The 14,742-nt window shown below is 45.2% G+C and overlaps 1 long non-coding RNA gene across 1 annotated transcript; it reads left to right on the plus strand.

Annotated features, from left to right (window-relative positions):
- Window positions 1–11,589: 11,589 nt before the first annotated feature.
- Window positions 11,590–14,022, plus strand: LOC309533331. Its single transcript, XR_014220124.1, has 2 exons — window positions 11,590–12,009; window positions 13,663–14,022. It is a non-coding gene; the product is annotated as an uncharacterized lncRNA (long non-coding RNA).
- Window positions 14,023–14,742: the final 720 nt, after the last annotated feature.

Raw genomic sequence — 14,742 nt, forward strand, 5'->3', positions numbered from 1 at the left:
CTGGTTCCCTGTAACCTCACTTCTCTCAGGGAGGGAACTGCCAGAAGGCCCTCAGCGCTGGACCTCAGTGTCCGGCAGAACGATGGGGGTGGAGACGCTCCTTCAGGTATACTGGACTGAGGCCGTTTAGGGCTTTCAAGGTCAGCACCAACTCTTTGAATTGTGCTCAGAAACGTACTGGGAGCCAATGAAGGTCTTTCAGGACCGGTGTTATATGGTCCCGGCGGCCGCTCCCAGTCACCAGTCTAGTTGCTGCATTCTGGATTAATTGCAGTTTCCAAGTCACCTTCAAAGGCAGCCCCACGTAGAGCACATGGCAGTAGTCCAAGCGGGAGATAACCAGAGCATACACCATTCTGGTAAGACAGTCCACAGGCAGGTAGGGTCTTAGCCTGCGTACCAGATGGAGCTGGTAGACAGCTGCCCTGGACCCAGAATTGAACAGCACCTCCATGGACAGCTGTGAGTCCAAAATGCCTCCCAGGCTGCACACCTGGTCCTTCAGGGGCACAGTTGCCCCACCAGGGAGTCTTCTGCAATGCTCCTCAAGTTTCCCCACGGAAAAAAAGCCAGGAAGATATAAATGAATGCATGGCTCTCTTCCTGGACTGCCTGCTGCTGGCCTCCTTGCAAATTGAGCAATTACTTTGGACGTTCCTTCCAACTGCTTCGTGGTTTGGATCTTGGCTTGGCACTGCAAGACACATCCATCTTATGCACTTAAACAGAAGCGTTCACTCAGGATCCTTGACACAGTTTGCCTACCTCCAAAAGTTTGCAAGCACAAACCGTCTTGAAAACAGGGATCACGTATAACTGCCCTGGTGCCAAGGGGGTGCAAATAATCACAAATGCACAAGACAAAGGACATTTCATAAAACCATAGAATTGTAGAGACGTACGGAAGTGAGAGCTGGACCATAAAGAAGGCTGATCACCAAAGAATTGATGCTTTTGAATTCTGGTGCTGGAGGAGACTCTTGAGAGTCCTATGGACTGCAAGAAGATCAAACATATCCATTCTGAAGGAAATCAGCCCTGAGTGCTCACTGGAAGGACAGATCCTGAAGCTGAGACTCCAAGACTTTGGCCACCTCATGAGAAGAGAAGACTCCCTGGAAAAGACCCTGATGTTGGGAAAGATGGAGGGCACAAGGAGAAGGGGACGACAGAGGACGAGATGGTTGGACAGTGTTCTCGAAGCTATGAACATGAGTTCGACGAAACTGAGAGAGGCAGTGGAAGACAGGAATGCCTGGCGTGCTCTGGTCCATGGGGTGACAAAGAGTCAGACACGACTAAACAACTAAACAACAAAGAGTGGCAAGGGACCCCAGGGGTCATCTAGTCCAACCCCCTGCAATGCCGGAATCTCAGCTAAAGCATCCATGGCACATGGCCATCAAACCTCTGCTTAAAAACCTCCAAGGAAGGAGAGTCCGCCACCTCCTGAGAGAGACCGTTCTCCTACTGTCAGAAAGTTTTCCCCGATGTTTAGTCGGAATCACCTTTCCTGTGACTTGAAGCCATGGGTTCAAGTCCTACCCTCCAGAGCTGGGGGGGAAACTTGTTCCCTCTTCTATGTGACGGCCCTTGAGATATTGGAAGATGACTGTCCTATTTCCTCTTTGCAGGAGCCTAGGATTTCCCTTTCCCTCTTTTGCATTCGGGAGCTCTTCCTCAGAAAGGTGTAGAGTCCTAGCGTCCTCGTTGCTGCAGGAGATGAGGCATCTTAGCTGGAGCCCTTTGTCTAGAAAAGTTGCTAGCGTGTTTTGCATTTAAATGACAGCTCCCTGGAAGCGACTCAGAGCTTTGGAATGCTGGAAGCGCACCTGGCAGTTCAAGAACGTCCATCAAAGATTCATTCATCTGATAGCTAAGGAACAGAGGAACAGGGGAAGTGTCCTTGTGTCGCAGTAAGAGTCGTGAAATTGCAGCTAAGACGCTCAAATCATATATGTGACTGACGCCCTTCTTGGGAAATGAAACCATTGTCCAGACTTTGACATTCAAAAGCTTTACTTGCAGAAACCTAGAGCTATAGATGAATTAAAACTGGGAAATGATATACAATGAAATGAAAAGAATGTTTAAAATAACATTTTTTAAAAAACCCGAAAACAGCCCAGAAGCCTTTCTCTTGTCAATTATAGGGATAAAAAGGGACGCGGGTGGCGCTGTAGGTTAAACCACAGTTACAGGGATAGAACTACCTAAATTGTATAGAAATTTATTTATGTATGCAGCCAGCAAAGGAAGAATGGATACAAAAACTTATGGAATATGCAGAAATGGCAAAACTTACCGGGAGAATAAGAAATCAAGATATCTCTCTCGATTTCTCCAATTTTATAGTTGGGGCACCTTGCGCAGTCCTGTTGTCTCTGCCTGACCATAACTTTTGCCTGGCCCAACCCCAGACTTAGAAGGGCTTGAGGGGCAAAGCCCAGTTTCTGAAGGTTGTACATGCATAGAAAACAGTAGATCCAGCTGAATGGTTACACACCCTGCTGTGCCCTTGGCCTTTTGCTGGGTTCCTGCACAGATTCAAGTCTCCATGGCAGAAATGGAGTTCAAGCATGAAATATGTGGCGGTGCTGCGGTGCTGTGTGTGGCGGTCAGCTCAGCGGGATCCCACCTTCGTCGCCAGTGAAATATACTCGGAGTCGAGAGTGGATTTCATGCTTTTTATTCAGCTCATAGTGGTGAGGAGGAATGGAAGTTCCCCCAGAATGTCTGCTTTATATACATTATTTACACAATGGGCCCCATGTGATTGACTAATTCCAGGATTCTCCTGTAGGCCAATCAGGGTGCGGATTCACATCCAGCTGGAGCTGGATTGGGTGGCTCCATTCAGGATCCTATTGTTCTAGGACCAATCAGACTGCTGTATTCTGAATCCTATTGTTCTAGGACCAATCAGACTGCTGCATTCTGGATCCTATTGTTCTTGGACCAATCAGACTGCTGCATTCTGAATCCTATTGCTCTAGGACCAATCAGACTGCTGCATTCTGGATCCTGTTGTTCTTGGACCAATCAGACTGCTGCATTCTGAATCCTATAGCTCTAGGACCAATCAGACTGCTGCCTTTTGTATCCTATTCAACTCAGTACATAACAAAGCACTTCTTCTGCTGAGAGCTGGCTGTAGGCTTTGCTGGGTTGGGAAAGAAAGAAAAACCTTTCCATATGAGCTTTTGCCGCTCTTCCCTCCTGCCAAGGCAAGACGGGGCATGTGGCTTTGAGTCATATGAGCATGTCGAGACGGGTTAGGAAGGCCAGATCCGAAGGTGGCAGGGTGTGTCGCGCTTTAAAGCCACCCAGAGCCTTCGGCATCCTGTTGTAATGAGACAAAGCAGGCCTTTGTCACGAGAATAAGATCTATCTGGGTCTGGGGGAAAGGGTGGAAATCCCCCTGGCGGTGGAAAACATTTCAGGGCGAGGGATGTGGCGAGATCTATCTCTGGCTGTTTTTCTTGGAGTGCCAGCCCTGGGGCTTCCAGTTCCCGCAAGGACATCAAGGCGTGAATATTCATTAAAAATAATTGAATGTTAGGTAACCTCTTCAAAGGAGGTTTCTGCCTCTCCTGGGTGGGTTGATAGGAAAGGGGAAGGAGGGGTTGTAAAAGCAGCTGTGGAGAACAAGTAGGCTCAGGTGGCCGAGTTTATTTCCAAGTCATTCTCCTTGGGACGTCACCTCCTAGCTCTTGTCACCTTCAGGGAAGCCTTGGTGAGATGTTTGGCGTGACTTGAGAGAGCAGCATTCTCCAGCCTAGTGCCCTCCAATTCGATAGTTTGGAGGGCAAATGACATAAGACTGGTGGGAATTAATGGAATTATTATTATTATTATTATTATTATTATTATTATTAAACGGCCTCAGCCCAGTAGACCTGAAGGAGCGTCTCCACCCCCATCGTTCAGCCCGGACACTGAGATCTAGCGCCGAGGGCCTTCTGGCAGTTCCCTCACTGCGAGAAGCAAAGCTACAGGGAACCAGGCAGAGGGCCTTCTTGGTGGTGGCGCCCGCCCTGTGGAACGCCCTCCCATCAGATGTCAAAGAGATAAACAACTCCCTGACATTTAGAAGACATCTGAAGGCAGCCCTGTTTAGAGAAGCTTTTAATGTGTGACATTTTAATGTATTTTTAATCTTGGTTGGAAGCCGCCCAGATTGGCTGGGGAAACCCAGCCAGATGGACGGGGTACAAATAATAAATTATTATTATTATTATTGTTATTATTATTATTATTATTATTATTATTATTATTATTATTATTTCATCCATAACATCTGGAGGGTGCCTATTTGGGCTAGGCTGTGACATAGCCATCATTCTTTAGGAGCAACACCTTAATGTCTTGCACATGGCAGGACAGTTTCAAACAAAGATGCGCTCTCCCAAACCCACATTCCCAACACGTTCACAATCCTATCTCAGTGATGTCTACGCTGGCTTGGTCATGACCACAGAATGGAAGATGGCAGGATTCCCAAGGATGTGCTCTGGGGAGAACTGGCTTCAGGCACCAGGCCCCTTGGCAGGCCAACTCTGTTACAAAGAGTGGCAAACGTGGCACGAATGTTTTGCAACACCAGCCCCGCCATGTGGGAATCCTTTGCAGATGACTGCAGCATCTGGAGACAAACAGTCAGGTCGCGCAGCCATAGCTGTGACCAGAGGAGGAATGACCGCTGGGAGGAAGCGCAGAGAGAAGAAGCGCCCTGGCACAGCACAACCGAACGCCTTTGTCTGCCCCGGCTGCAACAAAACATGTCTCTCCTGTATCGGTCTCTGCAGAAACATAGGCCCTCCAAGTTTGACTTCACACCCAAAGGCACCAGAGGCAAATTTAAGGTTTGGTTACACTGGGCACAGAGGCTCAGCGGTTCTGCAACTGTGGTGTAGAATGAAAGGCGAGAGGTGGGGACACTGAACTGAAGGCATTGCACAGGCGGTGGCTGAAATCTGAGACCTCGAGGTCCTCTGCTGAAGGCACAGTCTTCCATTGTCTCCCGAGACAGACGGATGCCAGTAGCAGCTCACATTGGACAGCCTTTAAAGGGAGATTAGATGTGTTTGTGGAAGATAAGGCTATCAGTTGCTACCGGTCATGGCGGTTGGGTACTGGCTTCAGGGTCCAAGGCAGTTGAGGCTCTGATTTCCAACTGCCAGAGACCCCAAGCAAAAAAATAAGACCCTAGGAAGGAAGAAGGGGAGCTGTATTATACAGGGTCAGAATTTGCCCCATCTTGATCCGTGTTGCCTGAATGAGTACAGTGGACGCTTGGGTTGTGAACTTGATCCATGCAGGAGGCATGTTCGTAACCCGCAGCGCCGCGTATGTGCACGCGCGGGTTGCGATTCGGTACTTCTGCACATGCACAAAGCGCAATTTAGCGCTTCTGTGCATGTGCAAGCGACGAAACCCGGAAGTAAACTCCGCGGTGACCCAGAATTAGCGGAGCGTGTTGCTTACGGGTTTTGCTGCATGCCACGGAGTGCAACTCGAAAATATTCATCCCGAAGCTACTTCAACCCGAGGTATGACTGTACTGGAACGGCTTACTTCCGGGTTTTGTCGCTTGCACATGTGCAGAAGCGCTAAATTGCGCTTTGCGCATGTGCAGAAGTGCCGAGGCGCAACCCATGCGTGCGCATATGCGGCGCTGTGGGTTGCGGACGCTGTGGGTTACGAACGTGCTTCCTGCATGGATCACGTTCACAATCTGAGCTCCCACTGTACTCATTCAGGCAACACGGATCAAGACGGATCAAGTAACAGAGCACATTACTTCCGGGTTTCTCCACTCACGCATGCGTAGACACGTCACACACATGCGCGGAAGTGGCGAAATGCGACCCACGCACGTTACGTTTACTTCAGGATGCGAATGGGGCTCCGGAACAGATCCTGTTCGTATCCAGAGGTACCACTGTACTTCCGGGCTTCCGCATGTCTGTAACCCGAAAACACGCAACCTGAAGCATCTGTAACCTGAGGTATGACTGTATATGCAATTGGTAGCAGGACAGGGAAAGAGCTCTTCCCTCACACCTTCTTGTGCAGCTGCCAGTCAAAGTAGACAGTATTGGTCCACATAGGCCAATGACCTATCTTCATACATGGCTGGCAGCAATGCTCGTTCTTGCAATCTTAAATTTAGTTCTTCAAATTTCCACATCAGTTTGCGGATTTTTTTATTTATTTCTTTAATCCTCATGAAAATTCATCGGCGTTTTATTGCGATCATACACATTTTTGCAAAGCAGTTTTTCCCTAGTGCGGTGCATTCTTGTATATTCTTCCCACTATTGTGTGCGTTTCTAAGCAGACAGTTAGGCTAGGGTGTGTTTTTGTGAACGTGAATCGGCCAGGGAACTGTGTTGCAAATTTCAGGTGATGACTGTGCTTCAGTTTGTGCCTTGTTTTTTTTGTTGTTGTTGTTGTTTTCCAAAAATTTTATTGGTTTTCACATTTATCACATAAAAAAGAAAAAAAGAAAAACATTACAATGCACACAAAAAAGCACATAAAAAATTTTTTTTACTTCCACACCCTAATTTCATTACTTTGATAACTGACTTCCCATTTGTGCCTTGTTTCAGAAAGCGCAAATCAGGAAGATACTGAATCCTAAATGTTTTCCAACAGGTGTGCTGAAAGCGTTGGAATCGTCAAAAAATAACACGAGCTGTATCATCGTTGACCTTTATATTGTTAAATGAATTTAACACACTGCTATAAATGTATCGGTCTGGGCTTGACAAAAAAATATGTTATGTTAATTTGTGAGTGAACATATCAGACAACACAGCGATTCTTCAAACAGCTCTTGTTTATTCACAGGCCAGAACAGAACTGAACTGAAGGGTTCGGCCAACCTGCTTATATATAGAGCTCAACTACAAAGCAACAGTAACCACTTTCTGTAACTATCCAATCACTGAATGTCACTTTCAATCCCTTATTTGCATATGTGGACCTGAGTGAAAACTATCTACAGTATCCCCCTGCTGGCCCAGGGTGAGAACTTCAGTACACAACACATTGTATCTTGGTAACTGGGGCAAAGATGGGCATGTAATTCCATATTATCAAGCCGTAGAGGTTTTAAACCAAATGTTCCATTTTTTTTTCAACTTACAAACATAGTTGAACAAATGAACAAACTAGGTAATGGACCATTAGGTCAGTGGACGCATTTTGAAGATCTTTTACTTCGCTTTTGCCAGTTAGGTTTTCTGAGTTAGTCCTGTCTATTTCTTTCTGATATTGCATATACAGGCATCCCCCTCATTTATGCGCGTTCAAGTCATGTGAGACTGCACATACGTGCGGCACAGAAACCCGGAAATGGGGGGAGAGACCTGAAGATGCTCAGCAAAGCCCTGCTGCACCTCCTACTCGCAAGGAGACCTTTCCCAGAGCCCGGAGAGGACACTTCAGGATCTGGGGAAGGTCTCCTCGTGAGCTGGAGGAGCTATGGGGTGTGGGCTCCCCACTAATACACATTTCACTTATGCACCAGGGGACCTGAATGTAACTCCAGCATAAGCAGGGAGTCGCCTGTAGTCATTTTAAAATACAGAGAATAAAACAAAACCAAACACAGAGAAAGACATGGCAAACTGCAACCTTAAAGTTTCACAGGTAGAAGAGTCTTGCCTATTTAATTCAGTTCTAGGAGTACTTACAAATACTAATTTGAAAGAATTCCACCCCCCACCCCCAAAATCAACGGTCCTTTACACCTCATGAATTAAGAATTTGAAATTATTTTGTTGGAGATGCAGGAAACCGAAAGCAGGTTATATTCACAGTTTCTGGAAATGTGTGAAATTAGAAATAAAATAAAACGGAGGGAGACTTTTAAAATAGTGTAGGGTATCTAGGATAAGACATACCAGGAAATCCTAACTGTACTCCATTGCCTATTAAAAACAAAAGTGAGAGAAACAGAAAATTGTGATTACTTTATTAGCAAGAGTATTGCGCAATTATGGAAAATAAAAAGTCCTCTCCGTTGAAAGAAAGGGTACAGAAGATATGGGAAACTGCTTTGCTAACTAAATTAGCCTATCAAAGAAAGTCAGCAATGAGCCAACAAGAGAGTAAAATGGGTACTTTGTATTAATTTTAGTAACATTTCACCATACAATTCATTCCCTTTAATATACAGTGGTACCTCGGGTTAAGTACTTAATTCGTTCCGGAGGTATGTTCTTAACCTGAAACTGTTCTTAACCTGAAGCACCACTTTAGCTAATGGGGCCTCCCGCTGCTGCCGCGCCGCCGGAGCACAATTTCTGTTCTTATCCTGAAGCAAAGTTCTTAACCTGAAGCACTATTTCTGGGTTAGCAGAGTCTGTAACCTGAAGCGTATGTAACCTGAAGCGTATGTAACCTGAGGTACCACTGTAATACTTTATTCTTTATTAATAGTCATAATATTGATTTTTAAAATTCAGAATCCTAATTATTTATTTTCAAATTTTCTAAATAAAATAAAATGCCAAGTTAAGCATCCGAAATGCTAGGATGAAACATTTAAACTGTCTGAAAAGGTGTATGTGGAAACCAGGAGCAGTTTCTGAGTGATAAAACAAAGAAATAAAAATTCTGTATCTGGGGAAAGGTAGATTTGCCTTTAAAAGTGTCCTGATTCAAATTCCTCACCCGTCCCTAGCCATTAAAAGCTTCATGTGCTGCTTATGAACATCACATTGCTGCATAAGGCACAAGAGCAGGCCAGGTCCCATCTCCCCATCAGTTGGCAACATACCAGCCGCCCTGAGAAGCCATGGGTGCCAAATTTTTTTACTGGCAGGGCTCCTGTGATTTTAACAGCCGCATGGCTGGCAGGAATCCAGTGAGGGAGGCTTTCTGCATAATTGCATGCATCTGCCAGAAAGAGAGAGAGAAAAAACGCACCTTCTGAATTTATACAGGCCCGATACTGCCAGAATTAAAAAGTTTCCCATCCTTCTGTAATTGTAGTCTGTAGTCCTGTTCTTTCTTCACCTTGAGTCAGTGAAGACAGTACAGGACTGGTTGGGCTTGGGGTTATTTAAAAAAATAAATAAATCCTGAAGTGTGTTGCTTAATAACATAGATTGTGTGTCTTCTCCGGCTTAGTTGGTTAGAGTGTGGTGCTGATAATGCCAAGGTCGCAGGTTCTATCCCTGTATGGCACAACTGCATATTGCTGCACTGGAATTCTACGATTTTTATGATCACGAGAAGAACCTATCTTATACCATGTCAACCCAGTTTAGTATCGGCCATAAACTGAGGGACATCACTTCTCTAGAGCTTCAGACAGAAGTCTTTTCTGGTCGAACCCAGTTGCTCCAGTGAGGAATTACAGCGCTTAAAGTATTGTGCATGTGTCAGTGATTAAAGATTTGTCCAAGCCGTAAAAAGGTAAAAGCTTGTTGGGAAATGATATATAATGAATTGAAGAAAATGTTGAAAATAACTTTTGAAAAAAACCAGAAGCCTTTTTATTAGGTATTTTAAACCAAGATATACCAAAAGAAAAGAGGACTATTTTCATGTATGCCACTACAGCAGCGAGAATGTTGATTGCACAAAATTGGAAGACTGGAGAAATACCAGCTAAAGAACAATGGCAAGAGAAGCTGATGAACTATGCAGAACTGGCAAAAATGACAGACTAAGAGAAAAAGACAACAGTGACTTTGAAAAAGATTGGGAACCATTTATGTTTTACTTGCAGAAACAAAGAAAGTCTATAGATTCGATGGCAGGATTTAAATAAACATTCAAATTGTTAGTATTAGAAAATGTGTAGAAGATAGAGAAATAATATAGTGTACTCACTGTTATTTTTATGTTTTTAGGTTTGATGTTATTGTATAAATATGTTATTAGTAACTTTTTATTTTAGAAGGCAGCAAAATGGGTGAAAGGAGAAACAAACCGGAAGCGGAAGTTGGGGGGAGCCAAGGAGGGGAGGGAGGAAGGAATGCATAGCAAATATTATGAATATGAGATGTGTGTAATGAATGAAAAAGAAAAATGAATAAAATTAAAAAATTAAAAAAAGATTTGTCCAAGCCTTCATAAATCCGGAATAATACGGCTGGATGGTGCCTTGTTCGCCTCCTTCTGGCAATTCCTGCAGCCCGGCTAGTGCCAAACACCTCAATTCGCTTCGCTTTGGATCACATCAGTGAGGCGAAGATGGGGGTCCCGTCCTCTGAGCAGCCCAGGACCTCCAGACCCACTGCCCAGGCTTGCACCCCAGGGAGGTCACTTCAGGGATGCAAACACAGCCAAAACATTTCGGGAGGCAGAGTTCCAAAACCCTCCAAGTGTCCCTATTTTCCAGGGACAGTCCCAGGTTTCCAGAAGTCATCCCAGTTTCTGATTTGGTCCTGTGTTATGTACTGAGTTGAATAGGATCCAAACTGCAGCAGTCTTATTGGTCCTAGAACAATAGGATCCAAAATGCAGCAGTCTGATTGGTCCTAGAACAATAGGATTCAGAATGCAGCAGTCTGATTGGTCCTAGAACAATGCAGCAGTATGATTGGTTGGCAGGAACCACCCAATCCTGCTCCAGATAGAAGTGAATCCACAACCTGATTGGCTTACAGTAGAATTCCGGAATTAGCCAATCATGTGCAGCCCATTGTGTAAATAATGTATATAAAGCAGATACTGTGAGGGGACTTTCATTCATTCCTCCTCACCACTATGAGCTGAATAAAGAGCATGAAATCACTTTGCGACTCTGAGTATATTTCATCCTGGAATGCCCCGCTTTCCCTTAGGATGTCGCTATTTTAATCGGAGAAATGTTGGAGGGTATGGAGCTATGCGACCCCAAGCCAAGGAGATAAGTAACTACACAACCTTTAGAAGACATCTGAAGGCAGCACAGTATAGGGAAGTGGTTTTTAAAAAAATGTTTAATGTTTTATTATGTTTTTATATATGTTGGAAGCCTCCCAGAGTGGCTGGGGCAACCCAGTCAGATGGATGGGGAATAAATATTATTCTTATTCTTATTAAATAAAAAGTTAAAGGACACCTGACGGTTAAGTCCAGTCGCAAACAACTCTGGGATTGAGCCGCTCATCTCGCTTTACTGGCCGAGGGAGCCAATGTTTGTCTGTTTTTCCAGGTCATGTAACCAGCATGACTAAGCCACTGGCAAAACCAACAGCACATGGAAACGGTGTTTACCTTCCCACCGGAGTGGTACCTGTTTATCTACTTGCACTTTGATGTGCTTTCGAACTGCTAAGTTGGCAGGAGCAGGGACCAAGCAACGGGTGCTCACCCCGTTGCGGGGATTCGAACCGCCGACCTTCCGACCGGCAAGCCCTAGGCTCTGTGGTTTAGACCGCAGCGCCATCCACGTCCCTTTTTTTAAATAGGATGTCCCTATTTTCATTGGAGAAATGTTGGAGGGCATCGTGCCACGCTAGAAGTGACACCTGCCTCATTTCTGTGTGTTCTGCTAAGCGCACGCAGGAGCGCAGCCAAGGGGTGAGGAGTTGGCAACCCTGCGCCTCCTTCACTTGCATTCCAGTTTTGCCACTTTAGCAGCAGCGGGAAGGGGCCGTGGCGCCAAAGCCCTGTGCTGATTCCAGGAGTTTTGCAAAGCGCGAAAAAGGCATGTCTGTGCTCCTTCGGGGAAAAGGCAGCGTCCTGGCGACTCCTGCCCTGACGTAACTGATCATTTTAATTCCCACAAGCTGGATTTATTGAAGCGTTTTCGGTGACTCACAAGGATTGCTTTCAAAGGCTGAGCGGCGGCTGCGCTCACTAGGACAAAAGGCAATAGCAGCTCGGGCGAGCAGCTCAGATGACTTGTATTCTCCCCTCCTCCTGTGCTGTGGTTTGCACTGACAGCCTTCTCTCTGGTTATTCTTTTATAGTTCTGGGCCAAAGCACTTGGAATTAAGAAAAGCCTGGCGGAATTAAGGAATCCCTGCCTGCCCACAGACCCAGTGCACAACACGGGTAAGGTGATTTGTCGCTTTATTTTAAGCAGGCCACAATCTGCTGTTGTTAAGAGCATGCAAACTTTCAGAGCTACACAGAATTCTTGGCCGCAGGTTGGCGCATATGCCAGTTTTTCAGTTACACAGGATTCTTTGCAATGCCCCTTGGTCAGAAGCCCAGTGAAGGGGTGAGAAAATTCCCGGTCCTGGCTAGAATTTTGGTGCCAAGAGATCATGGAAAGTCTACTCACCCTGTAAAAAAACAAAAAAGGGCTAGGGGGTATAGTTAGTGCTGGAACACATGCTGAATGCCCCAAATTTGATATCTGGCATTCCTATTAAAGAAAATATCAGGTGGCAGAATATTATTGGCCCAAAAATGGAAACAAGAAGAACTACCAACGATGGAAGAATGGAGAATGAAATTAATGGACTATGCAGAACTTGACAAATTAACAGGAAGGATCCGAAACCAGCGGGACCAGAAGTTCACCGAGGACTGGAGTAAATTTACAGATTATCTGAAAAGTATTTGCGATGATCAGACAACGTTTGTAGGTTTGCAAGAAGCTCTGTGAAGAATTAATAGTAGAAATATTGTAAAAAATGAAAACGGAGATAGGATATGTGATTAATATAAGGCAATATTAAATTAGGAAATGCGTAAGAAGTGAATAAGACGGATTATCAGAGGAGCTGAGGGAAGTCCAATAAGAATGTATTTGTGATAAATTGTGTGACGTGTTTTATAATTTTGTATTGTAAAATTAATAAAAAATATTTATAAAATATATAGATATATCAGGTAGCATCAGGTGATGTGAAAGACCTTGGCAGTAGTGGGCAATTGTCTGGCCAGGTATAATACGGCAGCTCCCTCTGTTCCTAAAGTTTATACCTAATGAAAATTAAAAGTTTTCTCTCCTGGGCTTGAGCTGACATGTGTAAGGCATGAGAAAATGATAGAACAAACACCCCCATATTTGTGGATTTGTGTGTGTGTGTGTTTGTATCAAAGTGGCAAACCACAGACCTGCCACTTGCCGCTGCCTCCCTGTGACTGTGCTGTTTGATGGCAAGGCAGCCGCAGGGGCAACAAACGCCTGCTTTGTATAGGAAATTATTATATCCCTCTTGTGCCTGACACTACCGCCCCCCCCCCAACCCGGCATGCTCAGCACAAACATGTTTCACTTTCAGAACTTTGCAGGAAGCAAAGATAAGGGCTCCTTAGGCGAAGGGACACAGGTGGCGCTGTGGGTTAAACCACAGAGCCTAGGACTTGCTGATCAGAAGGTCAGCGGTTCGAATCCCCGTGACGGGGTGAGCTCCCGTTGCTCGGTCCCTGCTCCTGCCAACCTAGCAGTTTGAAAGCACACCAGCGCAGGTAGATAAATAGGTACCGCTCCGGCGGGAAGGTAAACGGCGTTTCCGTGCGCTGCTCTGGTTTCGCCAGAAGTGGCTTAGTCACGCTGGCCACATGACTCGGAAGCTGTACGCCGGCTCCCTCGGCCAGTAAAGGCTCTCGACATTTTCGAATTAAAAAATAATAGTGGTAAGTTCATAGGTTGTCTTGCTCCTTTAAAAAAAAATATTAAATGAATTGCTTTGGGTGTTTTATGGGCTACCCAATCAGCACTATGCATAGCTTGGCTTTCCTTCAAATTTGCAGGACCGTCAGAGGCATTGCTTTTCCTGTTTCCCAGAGTTCGGCCCAGGAAAGTTTTCCTTGAATCGAATGCAGTTAGGGATGAACTAATCCGTCATTTTGGTTCCTCTCGTTTTTCCAGTCCAACTCCTATTGCTGCACCGAGTGAATCAAACTCAAGAAAACATACAAAATAGAGCAAGTGGCACAAGTGACTGACTTCTCTTTTGTTTGGCTTGAAGAAAGCTTTGGAGTTCAACAGAGCTCTTTCTCAGCAAGGGTTTTTGGGAAGGGGGCAGGTTCGATTCAATTCACATTTAAAGGCGAACTTACCTCATCTGCATTTTCTGAATCTGCGAACCGAAACACAGCTGTTCTTCGGAATCCACACGTCTCTGATTTTTTGCAGTGCAGTTCTTCAGCTGACTAATATGTACAAAAAGGGTAAATTGTGCATATATATATATACACACACACACACACAATTCACCTGTTAAGTTGTGGGTGAACATATCAGACGACACAGCGATTCTTCAGGCAGCTCTTGTTTATTCACAGGCCAGAACAGAACTGGGCTGAAGGGTTCAGCCAACCTGCTTATATAGAGCTCAACTACAAAGTAACAGTAACAACTTTCTGTAACTATCCAATCACTGAACATCACTTTCAATTCCTTATTTGCATATGCGGACCTGAGTGAAAACTATCTACAGTATCCCCCTGCTGGCCCAGGGTGAGAACTTCAGTACACCCATTAGTGAAAAGAATATACAGTGGTACCTCGGGTCAAGTACTTAATTCGTTCTGGAGGTCTCTTCTTAACCTGAAACTGTTCTTAACCTGAAGCACCACTTTAGCTAATGGGGCCTCCTGCTGCTGCCACCGCACCACCACCGCACGATTTCTGTTCTCATCCTGAAGCAAAGTTCTTAACCTGAGGTAATATTTCTGGGTTAGCGGAGTCTGTAACCTGAAGCATATGTAACCTGAAGCATATGTAACCTGAAGCATATGTAACCCGAGGTACCACTGTACTTGTATGTTTTGGCTCTCTTAACAAACTACAGTTCCCCAACCTGGTGCCCTCTAGAATAACAGAATTTC

Source organism: Podarcis vaucheri (assembly GCF_965113315.1).
Source record: "Podarcis vaucheri genome assembly, chromosome: 5".
Taxonomy (NCBI): domain Eukaryota; kingdom Metazoa; phylum Chordata; class Lepidosauria; order Squamata; family Lacertidae; genus Podarcis; species Podarcis vaucheri.